Source organism: Rhinoderma darwinii, chromosome 6 (assembly GCF_050947455.1).
Source record: "Rhinoderma darwinii isolate aRhiDar2 chromosome 6, aRhiDar2.hap1, whole genome shotgun sequence".
NCBI classification, from domain to species: Eukaryota; Metazoa; Chordata; class Amphibia; order Anura; family Rhinodermatidae; genus Rhinoderma; species Rhinoderma darwinii.
This window is the reverse complement of record NC_134692.1, coordinates 42,206,519-42,222,414: the sequence shown is the minus strand read 5'-3', so window position 1 is coordinate 42,222,414 and position 15,896 is coordinate 42,206,519. Positions and strand designations below refer to the sequence as shown.

At 43.8% G+C, this 15,896-nt stretch overlaps 1 protein-coding gene across 2 annotated transcripts in view; it reads left to right on the top strand.

Moving 5' to 3' along the window:
* SH3BP4 (SH3 domain binding protein 4) overlaps nt 1-15,896 on the top strand; it is a 51,022-nt gene that overhangs the window by 17,070 nt on the left and 18,056 nt on the right. Inside the window, exon 2 of one of the 2 annotated variants that reach the window (XM_075829597.1) lies at nt 2,652-2,738. The exons of the other annotated variant lie outside the window; for it this stretch is intronic. The gene's annotated coding sequence lies outside the window, so the exon portion shown is untranslated. The remainder of the gene's footprint in view (nt 1-2,651; nt 2,739-15,896) is intronic. 2 annotated transcript variants of the gene reach the window in all.

Here is a 15,896-nt window from a genome sequence, read left to right as displayed (position 1 = left end):
CCAGCACATGGAAATGTTATAAATTAGAATCTAATTTATAATATTTCCTGACTTGTGAAAAATTAGAACAATGTGTAATCATTTATATACTAACAGTTTAACTAAAAAAAAATATATATATTTTTCTAGCGACATATTCCCTTTAAGCACTTGAGCTGAAGTGCTCAATATTACCATGTATGCAGCCCGTTAATACGAAGTTATTAGTGTCACTCCATCTATCATGTGCTGCGTAAATCTTTACAGGTTTGCTTTAAAGGATACTAATACTTCTCTCCTTAAAGTGTGCCTCCACTTCTAAATCTGCAGTATGAATGACGTACATAGTGGGTGACCCCCCCCCCCCCCCAGGTAAGTTTGGAGAAGGGGGGGGGTGAAATGCACAATCTTTCCTGAATCCAAAATGACTCTCACATGGATGTGATCTTCACATTTTACCATTTCATGACTGGGGTATTTTGGGCCTTAATGCCCAGAGCAAAATTTTTAATGCTGCATTCTTAAGGGGATTTTTTTTTTCTTTCTGGACACACAGGGCTTTCTTATTTAAACTAAATCCAATATGCAAAAAACTTTTTTTTCTTGTTTTAAGCTTTAACTGTATCTTCTTCCCTTTTGCTTTAGACGCAGCATCTGTACATGGATGATGACCATACAAGTACAGGCATTTATTTATTTTTTCTAGTAAAGTCCTGGGTAGAACAGACTAAAATTGGTGGCTACGTTTTTGTTTTGTTTTTTTACTAAAGGGGCATCCATTAGCAGGGAAGACATTTCCTGCTGTCCCCATATACAGATCACTGATAACAGTGATCCAATGTAACAGCCCATTAGATCACTGTTACCTATTATCTAAATAGCCAGACGTGCAGAGAATACCCAGATTGCGTCTGCTCTGCATCCTTCCAGGGAATCCCTGTGATGTCATTATTGGAGGCACGGTTACCGAGCAACCGCTTAAATGCAGAAGCTGTGGCTTCTGCATTCGGAAACACGGCGCCTTAAATTTGAGCGCTGTTAATGGCTTTTTGTGACAGTGAACTGATTGCTTCAGTTTCCCCTTAGGGTATGTTCACACGCTTAACAAAAAACGGCTGAAAATACGGAGCGGTTTTCAATTGCAGGTTCTGACAACTGATGACCTATCCGGTGGATAGGTCATCAGTGCATGATATGTGGGGGTCCGACACCCGGACCCCGCACAGATCAGCTGCTCCGGTGCCTCTGTGCCGTATATGCCGGAAGCAGTTAGCTCCAGCAACGGAATAGCGGCTGAGCTGCAATACTGCAGCTCTACTCCTATTCAAGTGAATAGGAGCGGACCTTCAGTTCTGCAGCACGGCCGCTATGCAATGGTCGGAGCCAACTGCTTCCAGGTTCCGTCCATAGCATTATGTGCCAGAACATCCAGTGCCCGCAGGCCACTGGAGCAGCTTATCGGTGCGAGGTCCGGGTGTCGGACCCGCACCGATGACATACTGATGACCTATCCGGTGGATAGGTCATCAGTTGTCAGTAGCTGGACAACCCCTTTAAACAATCCTTCCAGGTCGCAATATCAACTGAGGTTTGCTGAAATGGTTATGACACCCACCTTTAGGAGTCCTGTTCACTAAAGGTGGTCATATACACACTATAGCGGTCAGCCGACAGCTATTTCACCTAACTCCACCATAAACATGCTGAGCGTGCACATTTAATGGAGAGAGGGGACTAAGCCTCTTCCCAACACCTCAGACAGTGGCTTATCTCCCCCAGGAACAAAAGATTGGGCATGTTGAAATACAACATACCCGATTTAGCTTGCTTTCCTCCATCGTGGGATGGTTGGGAGGCCTCTCATACACCTTAGATTGTTGTTAGAGCCTGCAGAAATTGGAGGGTTCGGACTACTCAAATGTGTACAGCCATGCACATGACCGTAGTGGTTTATCCATAATTATGGATCCATAGTTACGGATAATCTGCAGACCCATTCATTTCTATAGGCCACGGACACCTTTCTGTATATAGTAGTAATGATACGCAAAATATAGAATATGTCTTATTCCTGTCCGCAATTGCTGCACGGACTCGCCCATAGAAGCCTATGGGCGCGTGCAAAATTGCGGACTGCTACAGATGTGCATCCGTAGCCGTCTGTAATTGCGCAAGCGTTGCTATTCGATAGCAGGGGATTCCCCAAGAAAATGGTGCCTGAGCGATCATTTGCTCTTTTCAAGGGGTTGGTGACATAATTTGTACCCTCCTTCCTTTTTTATTTTTTCTTTTTTTACCTATGGCTTGGAATTTGCAGACAACGTGCCAGATATGCAAATGACTACGGATCTGTATTTGCGGACAGAAAAAAAAAACACTACAGTCGTGTGCATGAGGCCTTACACGGGCTGCAATATACAGGCATATGGAGAGCTTTGACTGTGATCACTAGCTGCCTGATGTCACTGAACAGAAAGGTGGCTAATGCATGTAGCCGCCAAATCAGATCCTTACTAAAATTACATCAAGAAGTCCAGACAAAACATTACGTCTTGCTATGTGCTTACGTTTGTTTGATTATATACCTAGAAATGAGCTTTATTTGTTGAAATTGTTAGGGCAACACTGTCCATAAGGTCCCTTGTTCTGACATCTGCTGCTCCTTATTATAGGATCAGGATGACGCTCGTCACCTGCTTAGGATTTGCTGACGTCCAGGTGCTCCCATTAACTCTTACTCATCCTACAGAGTGAGACAGGTATACTTTTTTTTTTTTTGTATAGTTTATAACTTGGTGGAATGCTGCATTGCCCTAAGGCCAGGGCTACACTGACACTTTTTGTAGTGCTACCGATTGATTTTTAACTCTTCAGTGACCGCTCCAGTCCAAGATTGCATGCAATTCATTGTACTCATTTGGACTTCAGCTGTAGCTCAATATTTGAAATCAATCAGTAGCGCTACAAAAAGTCTAGGTGTAGCCCTGGCCTACCCCTCTGTATGGGGCAAGCTATCAGCGATCACTCTATGGTCTGCTGGGTTTCTTATCTTCACCTCTAATGACCCATAAAAATGAAGTCTTCAAGGTTGGTATTTGTAGGGGAGGGGATCAAATGACTTTATCTTTTATATGGTAAATGTACTCCTCCTTCAGGCTCCACGAAAGTTCAGTTGTGAGAATATGTGGGATAATTGAAATAATTAATCACACTGGGGTGCATTCGCTTAACTGGAAATTTCAAGAACAGAGAATTTTATACCAGTTGAAAGGTTAAGGGTATGTTTACATGAGTCGCTGTCCATAGGAATGCATTGAGTAGCTGGAAAATCTCTTAAGTCTAGTAATTTGCTAGCTTATTATTATTATTATTATTATTATTATTTATGATTATTTTTAAATCGCTACATGTTGGAATGATTTTGTATTAAGTGATCAATGTACTCCTATGGAATGAGATTTTATTAGTGATTTAAAAAATGTTTTTTTTTTTTTTTGTAGTGAGCGAAATACTCTGTATGTTGCCCTAGCTTAATGCATTCCTATGGACAGCAATTAAATCCCTTAATGGGGTTGTCCATTACCAGACAACTGATGACATATCCACCGGATAGGTCATCAGTATATGATCTGTGGGGGACCGACACCCGGACCCTGTGCCAATTGGACTTCTCCAGTTGGCTCCGGTTACAGAATAGCAGCAGAGCTGCAGCACGGCCGCTATGCAATGTACAGAGCTTGAAGCCGTTGGCATATTGACATCCGGTTCCCGCAGGCCACCGGAGCAGCTGATCTGTGCGGGTGTTGGACTCCCACAGATCATATACTGATGACCTATCCGGTGGATAGGTGATCAGTTGTCCGGTAGTGGACATCCCCTTTAATGCAAAAAAGTGTAGGTCTAGCCCCAGCCATAGTCCATTCACATCTTGAGGTGCTGTTAGAACTGCATGAAAGAAACATCCAAAAACCGCATGCGTTTTTGCCGTGATTGGATGCGTTTTTCGATGCAGTTACAATTTACTACTGCAACTGAATCGAAATACGCATTTATGATCGGTGTATGTTGTAAAAATAAATAAAAAATGCAGGGAAACGTTTTTCTTTTTCTTTTTTTTTTTTTTATTGTGCATTTTTGCCATAATAAAAGTGTATATAAATTTAAACAATAATGTAAATGTATAAAAAAAAATTGGCACTTACATAAAGTACAATTCGTCGCGCAAAATCACAAAGTACCTTCATGTGCCTCACATTACTAGTAAATAACCCCAGGGGAGTAGCTAGAGGCTCATTGGCCCAGGTACAAGTATTCAGCTTGGGGCCCCCCTACCCCTCCCCAACACCAACATCATCAGAAACCTGCGCGCGCCTATGCCCAGACGCCTTGCCCAACAGCTCCCATAGTATAATGCCCCCACACAGTATAATGCTCCCATAGCTGCCCCCACACAATATAATGCCCCATAACGTATAATGCCCCCCATAACAGCCCCATACCGTATAATGCTCCCCATATCAGCCCCCACAGTATAATGCCCCACATAGCTGCCCCCATACAGTATAATGCCCCCCATATAAAAAAAAACATTCAGGGTGGGTATGTCTTCATATTGTTTTTGTAATATTTGTGGGGGTAGATGGGCTTAATATTTAATCCTGTCACTAGTGTTGGTTACCAGGTGCCTTTGTAAAATATAAATTGTACAATAGACTGGCCTGCAGCTGTCTATAAGTTGGAATCTGATGTCCTGTCTGCTGTTTCCCACAATTTGAAGGCTGAGTTTCCCTGGAGACCCCCTGAAGGGTAGGAGAATTTGGATACTGCACACTCACCCAGTCTGACCAGACTATTGAGTTTTTATAGCTTTGAGCCATTGTGCGTTTAGAAACCGGAAGGGAGCTAATCCTGATGGTTATTGAGGGGGAGTAAGACGAGGCGAGCAAGGAGTCTAGCCAGGAGACATGAGTGATATGCTGTATGCTTTATAAAAAGGCCAGGTATAAAGTCGTTCTAGATGTCTTTCATGAACTCTCCAGTTAATGCAAGTAAATATACAGGATGATTATAGGGCAGGAGCTCATTACCGGTTTTGTGTCACGGAATTCTGTTGTAGCCTGTCGAGCCCCTCTAAAAAGCGATCACTGTGATCTAGTGGTGGTCTAAAAATATGGCAATTTTGAAGTAGTAGTGGACATAGGTTATCTAGAGATAGCTGCCAACAAAATCACAAGTATTTCCCCATCGCAAAATGTAACCCTTTGATAGTTTTAACATTTTTTATTTTTTTTATGAAGACCAGGTTAACATTCAAATGTGACTTTCCATACATTTTTTAGGGCCTAAAGCATTTTTTTTTTTTTTTAAACCTGACCATGACAGGGAAGTATGCAATTTAAAATTCTGCTAATCTGTTACACCATTATTCATCTCAACATCACTTGTATGTAGGTATGATTGATCGGTTTTAAGAGCCGTTGGCTCGGTAAACAAAATGTTAAATAACCGTTTTCATTGCAGCCTAAAAAAACAATTGAATTAGCATTTAAAATATACATTTTCCTGTGTATCATCCGTTAGAAACCTTAATGGGGGAGAGATCTACCATAGAAATACAGAGGGTATTTAAAAAATTGTCCCATTAGGACAAAACTTGTTCAAGTTCCCCACTTGCCAGAGCGGAGATCTGCTGTAAAGCGTTGATCTTGCTCTAAAGAACTTGGCATGATTATTCTTTACAAGGTCACCTATTCGTTTGAATGGGCGCCATGCAATACCACATTATTCCTGCAGTGGTTATAAAATTATCTTGTTTCACACAGTGGAGAGGAGCTCTTCTGTAAGCCAAAAACTTGGCTCTATTTTTGGCATCTTTTGTATCCTGATGTGGCAATTTGTTCACCTTTCTGAAAAAAATATAGCAATTTATCCCAATCACAAATATATGTAGCAGAAAATTAGGAAACGAATAGGATATCCCTGCTCCCTCCTCTGCCATGGACAGACATGGACGTCTCCCTTGGATACCAAACACCGTTTTTATAGATGCAGAATAAATAAAAACAATTAAAAAAAGAATCCACTAAGCGGACAGAGCAAGACTCCTCAAACAGAGTTGTGCAAAAAACAGGCACAACTCTGGGATGTGCGTGTAGATGTAACACCGGCCCTCCGTTTAGCGTGGTTGTTGCTCTACCTGCAGTTTAGCGTGGTTGCTGCTCTACCGAGACCAGTAAAGTAATCCAACAAGAAAGAGCTAAAAGTGTAGGATCATGTTAGTGCCACAGGTAGCTTTAAAAGGAGAGTGGAAAAGTCCTGTACTTGTGAATTAGGTACCTGATGAAAAGGTCAAAACGATTTTGAAACGCGTAATACGTGCATTAAATGCTTTTTTACTAATTTACATGTACATGACCTTTCCACTCTCCTTTCAAAACCACCAGTGGCACCCATATGATCCTGCACTTTTTTTTATTTTTCTCGGTGGCTTATAGGTGATGAATGACATGTCTCCACACGGTGGAAAATTAACAGGCGTTGGGACTGAGCTATTGGCCATGTGTGTCCACTGCCAATAGGGGCACCATGACAAGTATGTAACAGCAATGTCTGCCTTTCTTTAGACTGCACTGCAACCATAGTTACTGGGGGGGGGGGGGGGAAGTAGAGATGGATAGATAAGTATTAAAACAAACGTTTGCGATTTGAGGGGAAATAAATACTTAACCCTTTCATGACCAAGGGTCAGTGATGACCGTGTCCAGGTCAAATTTTCCATTTCTGATATTCGCTTCTTTAAATGATAATATCTTTGCAACTATTTTTACGTTTGTGGTATTTTACAAGACTTTCATTTTCTAGATTGGTTTAATGCCATGTTTTTAATATTCATTACGAGCAAACAGATCACTAAAAATTTGAGAAAAAAACTTTTATTTTTATATATATATATATATATATATATATATATATATATATATATATAATTTTTATATTATTATTTTTTTTAAATATATGTTGTATGTTTATATAAGAATCCCACACGACCTAGGTGTTGAGACAATCAGAGAAGTCCTCAATTCAATGACACATGGTACATCCAAAATAATTGTACCGCAATGGGCACCAAAACATTTTCTGAGGCATTTTTAAAGACTAGTATATCAGTACCCACTTTAAACCCCATGTTTGTCGAATATTTTAAATGTAATAAAATTAATATGAAATTTACGTCCAAAATTAGCCCTACAGAAATGGGCTTCTTAGATGTAAAAGTCAGAGCGAAAGAAGGTTGTGTACATACAGCAGCTTTTAGGAAGCCAACATCGACCAACGCTCCGTTATGATGGTTTCCATCCCCACCATGTTAAGCGAGCCATTCCGTGTGGCCAAGATTCAGACGTTTAAACGACACAGATGAAATGTTTATAGAATAGGTCAATGATTTAAAGAAATTATTTCCCCACCCCCTCTTAGAAAAAGCTATGGAAAAAGCACTTAAGAAAAACTAGAAGGTCCTTTTAAATTCTAAGAACATTAAAAAGGGAAACAAATACCAAAGAGGATCGTAGATTTACTTATACCTTCAAATATAATTCCCAGGCCCAAATAATTAAAGACTCAGTATTTAGGCATTGGCACCCAATTGAGTAAGATTCTATTTTGAGAGAAGTCGCATTGAGAAAACCCCTCTCTTTTAGAAGTCATACAATCAAGGACAAGTTAGTTAGACTCAGTGAATCGACTTTGAAGGATACTGGGCTAGAAAGATTAATCCCAAAGGGGAATCATCGTTCTAGTAATTGCACCCATTGCAAATATAACCTCAAAGCCAAAGTATTGAGTTTTGGAGGACTGTTAGGTAAAGTCCAGCACTTCATCAATTGTAAGACCCAATTCATTGTTTACATAATTTTCTGTCCTTGTGGACGTTTTTACATAGGCAAAACTATAAAATGCCTGTACGTTCGATTTAGAGAACATTGTAAATCACAACAGGATAAGGGTCTCCTAGGTTAATTGACCACATGAGAAAGGATCATAGGGGAGATTTATTTTTACTTGGGCTCCTTCCTGCCCTCTTAGTGACGTCTCAGTGTTGGGTGCGCATGCGACAACGCCTTGACATCAAGTCGCCAGCGCCCTGATGTGCGATGCTGTCGAGGTAATCCCTCTCTGGATTGGGTATGGGGAATAGATGCTATTGTTTACGTGTTACTAAGGTGATGGCAGCTGGTGGGTGAATAAAAGAATACAACCAGCACGATGTGCTTGGGTCAGAAGAAGAGCTATTTAGCGTGAAACAGGCTGCAACCTACTATGCTGTCTACTTTGTCCTCCCTGCGAAGCACATTTTACTTTTTGTATGCCACGATAAAGGAAGAATTTTCTACTAGATGTCTGAGTGCCGCTTTTTCTTTTTTCTCACTGCTACATTTGTTATAGCCGCTGCTTTCATTTCTGAGCACCACCCGAAGTAGTCAAAGGGACACCTGATTCAACCTGCGTCACATCCGTTTGTTGCTGTCAAGTAAATTTCCAGTGGTGCCAACATTTCCTGACCTATGAATTAAATTTGGCAGTTAACAACGGATCAACGGTCAGTTTTTCATGGCTGTTTTGCATCAATGTGTCTCAAAATCTGAATCCATTTCCCAGACATCTGACCGCTTTTAACCGCCATTTGCCATCCGTTTTTCATGGCCGTTAAAAAATAAATAATAATAATTAAAAAATTGATACATTTTATTTGTGAGGGCTTTGTCCCAGACCCCTGAAAGCACCACAGTGCCTATGTAGATAGTGCCACATTGCCCACTGCAGATAGAGGGCGCTTAGGTGCCGCTAAGGGCGGAATCCCTTGTCAGATCGCTCTGGTCGGGGATTCCATTCCTAGAGTGAAGCCCCTGACGTCACTGTCCAGGGCTTCCTCTAAGAGCGGAATCCCCTGCCAGAGTGTCGGCAACGCTCTGGCCGGGGGATTCCACTTCTAGAGGGAACCCCTGACTTTACTGTCCATATATGGACAGTGACTTCGGGCTACTCCTAAAGTGGAATACCCGGCCAGAGCGTTGCCGGAAGAAAGCCCTAGACAGTGACGTCAGGGGCTTCCTTCTAGGAGCGGAATCCCCGGCCAGAGTGACCTGACTGGGAAATCCGCTCCTAGAGGGAGCTTAGGTGGTTCTATCTACAGGGATGGGAGGGGGTCTGGTGTGATCTACGGGTGGGATGGTGCCATCTATAGAAAAGGTGATGCTATATGCAGGGGGAGGTGGCAATATCTTCAGAGGGGATGAAGAGGCGTTGGGGGACTCCCTTTAGGTCGAGAATCCATGGCCAAGGCGATCTGACCGGGGATTCCGCTGCTAGAGGGTGCTTAGTTGGTGCTACCTACATGGGGGTTTGCACTATCGGGAGGGTTTACTCCGAGGCTCCGGCAGACATAAGAATGCAGCGCTGCTTGCAATGAAGCAGCACTGCACTCATTAAACCCTGTTCCAGGCTGCCAATGTTTATATACGTGACAACTGCACAGGGCATTGCAAGTTGTAACGTATATAGTCGTATGGCAGTCGTGAAGGGGTTACGTTATGAACTGGTAGAAGCAAACCCTCAAGTGGGCAAGAGTCCAGTCTTAGAGAGCGCTAGTTGAATGAAATGTCATATTTAATAATAAGTAGTGCCATTCGTCAATCAGGGAGGTTGTGTTGACCCAACATCTGTGAGGGTGTGTGGTATCCATCCTGCTGCTCAAACCATTGTTCTGTAGTTTCACTGTGTACTCACACATGACTCGTGTTTATTGTTGCCTGCAGTTTCACCGTTGTATTTTTTTGGTGTTCTTGTTTGCATTTTGTGTAATTTTTTTTTTCCTGTGGTTTTCCATAATCTCTGTAGTAAGTTTCTGAATGACCCTTCTAGATTCCTGCTGTTGGTTTCCATTTATTGTCACTGCTCCCTGCTGGCGTTCCCCTTTTATGAATTCTCTAGAAATGACAAAGGTGTCTGGGGTAACAATGATTCGTTACATGCAGTATTGGTGATATGTGATGGGACCAGCTTTGTTCCTCTTCATTCCATGTTTGTAAGGTACTGACGATTTTGGTTTCCTCCGTGACCGTAAATAATATTACATTGCAGCCAAAATTTGAGCGCAACCTTTAGTTGACGTGTGGCCTGAGCTAAAACGTCTCTGACTTGGCAAGTTTGATACCATTTATCTGTTGCAACATGTAAAATGTAAATCCAGCTTGGCCAATCCTATTCTCTGTTCTTCTAATAATGGGCACCAATGGATGTCTGACAGCACCTGTAGATCCTGTTGTGACAAGATTTGGGCAGCTCTACTCCTTCTATCCTTGGTCATTATCTTTTCTTATAAACTATATAACATAGAGCAGATATGGATTTGTTGAAATTTCACCCACGCTGCTACTACTGTAATACACTGCGGATTTTCTGCAATTAATCAGTTGCGGAATATCCGCAGTGTTTACGCTGTGTGTGTTCCTACCCTTAAAGGGGTTGTCCACCTTCTGACAACTCTTGACCTATCCATCGGATAGATAATCAGTATGTCAACGGTGCGTGTCCGACACCGCACCGATAAGCCGCTCCGGTGGCCTGCGGGCACTGGATGTTGTGGCACATAATGCTATGTACGGAGCCCGGAAGCAGTTGGCTCCGTACATAGCATAGCGGCCGTGCTGCAGGTCTGCTCCTATTCACTTGAATAGGAGCAGAGCTGCAGTACTGTAGCTCGGCCGCTATTCCGTGTCTGGAGCTAACATCTTCCGGCATGTATATCCGGTGCACGGAGGCACCGGACCAGCTGATCTGTGCGGGGCCTGGGTGTCCGACCCCACATATCACGTACTGATGACCTATTCGGTGGATAGGTCATCAGTTGTTAGAAGCTGGAAAACCCTTTTAAGATGCCTTTCAATTGAATGTATGAAAAACGTATTTTTAATTTTCGTTTTTAACCAGCTATTTAGTTTATTTTCTTTTCTAGATTAGTGGTGACTCATTTAATTGGTCCCATTGTTTGGGATACAATTTATGGACAAAAGTATTGGGGGGACACCTTTTAACCCCTTCCCGACATTTGACGTATGGCTACGTCCTAACCGGGTAGGGGAAGTATGAAGCCTGCTCCATACAATGAGTGTCGGCTGTAATAGCTGACACTTAACAGTAACGAGCGGGATCGCGCTTGAGCGCGATACCACTCGTTTAACACGTTAAATGCCGTGGTCAATAGCAACCGCGGCATTTAAATCGTTATAAAGAGGGGTACGACACCCTCTAGCAGCTCATCGCGCCCCCCTCAATGTAATCGTGGGGTGCAGATGGTGACTGTGGCAGCCCGGTGGCCTAATGAAGACCCCCATGCCTGCCAACTTTGTGCTCCTATTAAGCCCTGCCTCCGGCAGGGCTTAATAGAAGACTGTCAGAAAGACGATATACTGCAATAAATTAGTATTGCAGTATATAGTGCAAGCGATCCAACGATTGCTGGTTGAAGTTCCCTAGGGGGACTAATAATATTTTTTGTAATATGTAAAAAAATAATAAAAAATATTAAATGTTAAAAAACAACATTTTCCCCCTAAAGCGTTGTAAATGAATAAATATAATTGGTATCACCGCATCCATAAAAGGCTGAACTATTACAATATATCATTATTTGACCCGCACGGTGTACGCTGTAAAAAAAAAATATATATATTTAAACCCCAGAATCACTATTTTTTGGTCACTTCATCTCCCACAAAAAATGGAATAAAAAGTGATCAAAACCCGTCATCTCCCGCAAAAAATTGACGGTAAAATAAAAGTTATGGCTCTCAGAATTCGGCGACACAAAATAAAAAAAATGTATACTTCGTTTTTTTTTTTCTTGTAAAAGTAGTAAAACATATATTTTGGTATCGCCGTAATCGTATTGACCCACAGAATAAAGTTAACATGTTGTTTTAATTGCACCGTGATTTCTGTTGAAAAATACAGCGATTCCTCCATTATTTTTTTGCGCTTTTCTTTTTTTTTTTTTTTTTTTTTTTTTTATACCCCACAAATAATTTTTTTCCTGTTTCTTAGTACATTATATGGCACAATAAATGGCGCTACGAAAAACTACAACTTGTCCCGCAAATCATGCACTCGTAGGTCTATATCGACAGAAAAATGAAAAAGTTATGGCTTTTGGAAGGTGGGGAGGAAAAAATGAAAATGAAAAATGGTTTACGACGGGAAGGGGTTGGTTGATCATTGAATTCCTGTGTTTTATTCCATCCTATAGCCACAGGTGTATAAAATCAAGCACCTAGCCAGTCAGTCTGCCTTTACAAAGATTTGTGAAAGAATGAGTCACTCTAAGGGCCTGTTCACATCACCGTTCATTTCCGTTCCGGGGTTCCGTCGGGTGAACCCCGCAACGGAAAGTGAAACTGACAGCACAGCTTCCGTTTCAGTCACCATTGATCTCAATGGTGACTGAAACATCGCTAATTCTTTCCGTTCGTCACCATTCCAGCTGGTTTCCGGTTTTCCAACGGAATCCATAACGCAGTCGACTGCGACAGGGTCCCGCCCGAGTGTCGACCGATAAAATCGGTTGTTTTTCCCGGCCGGTTTGCATAAGTTTTGCATCCGGGCCAGGCATATCTGGACAGTGACATCAGGGGCAACTCCTGAAGGGGAATCCCCATGTGGCCGGTGATTCCACTTCAGGAAAAGCCCCTGTCGTCTGTGTCCATTTATGGACACTGAACGTTACTGGCTTGTCCTGGTGTGGAATCCCCGGTCTCGGAGTGTTCGGGGATTCCGCTTCAGGAGTTTCCCCTGATGTCACTGCCCAGATATGGACAGAGACATCAAGCGCTCTATCCAGGAGCGGAATCCCCGAACACACGGGGATTCCACTCCTTCAGGGAGCTAAAGTGGGGCTAGCACAGTATCTCCCTGCTCTGCTATAGTGGCGTCGCTACAGTAGTAGCAACAGCAGCAGCTGCTAGCGGCGCCATCGGCCATGGAAGGTGTCGCCGGGCCAGGGCGCTTTTAAAACAAGCAGGGGAAGGGAGCCAGCGTAGTGCTCCCTTCCACCTGCTGTACACCCCGGCCCTGCCACACAGTGTATAAACTTACCTCCAGCGTACAGCCATTCGTCCGAATGGCATAAACTCCTCCTCCTCACATGCACTCTGCGCTGTGAGGAGGGAGCGAGCGATGGAATACATGGCCATCACTCGGGACACATTCCGATGATGGCCGTGTATTACCCAGCCCCATAGACTTCTATGGGAGCCAGGCGGCCGGGTAAACGGCCGAAAATAGGACATGTCCCATTTTTTGACGGCCAGGTTTCCCGGGCCGTCAAAAAATCGGTCGTGTGAATAGCCCCATTAGGGGTCTATTGTTCCTACTGCAGCCGGGTGACGGGCGTTTTATGAACGGCCGTCACCCGGCCAGGAAAACCTGTCGTGTGAATAAGGGCTAAAGAGTGCACTGAATTCAAGCGTGGTGCTGTAATAAAAGCCATCGTTGTAAGGCTGGGTTCACACACCCTATTTACGGACGTAATTCCAAATTCGCCGGCAAACATCTGCCCATTCATTTGAATGGGCTTTACGATGTTCTGTGCCGACGGTCATTTTTTTTACGCGCCGCTAGCAAGACGGCGCGTAAAAAAGACGCCTGCGTCAAAGAAGTGCCTGTCACTTCTTGGGACGTAATTGGAGCCGTTTTCCATTGACTTCATAGAAAAACAGCTCCAATTACGTCCGTAATGGACGCTGCGAAAAACGCCTGCAACATACCATTACGTCTGAAATTCAGGAGCTGTTTTCTCCTGAAAACAGCTCCGTGATTTCAACCGTAATGAACGCTGCCGTGTGAACATACCCTAACAAGTCCGTTTGTGAAACTTTGTTAAAGTGGGGTCACCGAGTGCTAAGACGCATAGTACATAGAAGTCGCCAACACTCTGCTGTCTCAATTGCAGAGTTCCAAACCTCCTCTGGCATTAACATTCGCACATCAACTGTGTGCCGAGAGCCTCATGGCATGACTTTCCATGGTTGAGCAGCTGCATGTAAGCCTTACATCACCAAGCACAATGCCAACCGTCGGATGGAGTGGTGTAAAGCACGAGGCCACTGGACTCTGGAGCTGTGGAAATGTGTTCTGTGGAATGACGAATCACGCTTCTCTATCTGACAGTCTGATGGATGAGTCTGAGTTTGGCAAGTGCCAGGAGAACGTTACCTGTCTGACTGCATTGTGCAAACTGTAAAATTTGGTGAAGGTGGAATAATGCTATGGGGGTTTTTTTTTTTCAGGGGTTGGCCTAGGCTTAGTTCTAATGATGGGAAATCCTAAAGCTTCAGCATACCAAGAAATTTTGGAGAATTGTATGCTTCCAACTTTGTGGGAACAGTTTGGGGAAAGCCCTTTTCTGTTCAAGGATGACTGTGCCCCAGTGCAAAAAGCAAGGTCCATATGGTTGGGTGAGTTTGGTTTTGAAGAACTTGACTGACCTTGACCTCCACTCCATTGAGCACCTTCAGATGAGCTAGGACGCAAATTGCAAGGCAGGCCCTTTCACCCAACATCAGTTTGTGACCCCACAGGTGCTCTTTTGGATGAAAGGGCAAAAATTCCTACTGACACAAAGACTACTTAGCAGTTTCTTAGGCGAATCGTGGCAAAAACAACAAAACTGAGGACCCCTGGAATCAAGTGTATCCGCTCCCAAAGGATACAATCGACATCATGTCGGTTCCCTTCCCCGTCATTCTACCTTTTTTTTTAATTTTATAATGCAGTCGGCGCTATGCGTCGATCTGCTGGATGCGGTCTGGTCATAAGACACTGAGAAGAGGATGGCGCTCGAACGAGGAAAGCTGTGTGTCGCATCTACAGCGGGTTTGTCGGTATGGCGCATCTACAGCGGGTCTGTGTGTGTGGCGCATCTAGAGCAGGTCTGTCGGTGTGGCGCATCTAGAGCGGGTCTGTCGGTGTGGCGCATCTAGAGCGGGTCTGTCGGTGTGGCGCATCTAGAGCGGGTCTGTCTGTGTGGCGCATCTAGAGCGGGTCTGTCGGTGTGGCGCATCTAGAGCGGGTCTGTCGGTGTGGCGCATCTAGAGCGGGTCTGTCGGTGTGGCGCATCTAGAGCGGGTCTGTCGGTGTGGCGCATCTAGAGCGGGTCTGTCGGTGTGGCGCATCTAGAGCGGGTCTGTCGGTGTGGCGCATCTAGAGCGGGTCTGTCGGTGTGGCGCATCTAGAGCGTGTCTGTCGGTGTGGCGCATGCGTCACATCTAGGGGGGCTGTGTGTGTGTGGCGCTCTATAGGGGGCTTTGTGTCGGTTTCTACAGGGGGTATGGCGCTATCTACAGGGGGCTCTGTGTATGTGGTGCTCTACTTTATAGTGTTTGGTACTATTTTATTCAGAGGCACAGTGTGTGGCACCATGAGCATTTTATCTTCGTTTATGGGTGTGGAAATGTTGGCAAAGTGAGGAGCCGATAACCTCTGGGCAAATTCTGCAGAAATGGGTTATGGCCGGGAGAAGTAGTCATGAAGTCTGGACCCAATGGAGAAGAAAAGAGGGGGTGGGAAAGTACTAGAATCTGAGAAGTCGCCTGCGAGTTACTGGATTTATAGAGAATCTGTCACCTTTATTATAGGAAATCCTTGTATTTAACAAAGTATTTGTGCAGTCCAGGACTGATGGACAAATGGTTGTTACCATTCCCCTTGTCTGGAGGACGTGTCCCTGCACAGTGTGATACTGTAAACGATATTTGGAGACTGACCGTATGTAGGGACAAAATCCCTTTGACAGGGGGAATTGTAATACCCATTTGTTAATGGTTGCACACCAAGTTATTGTTCACAATAGTTACAACGCGGCG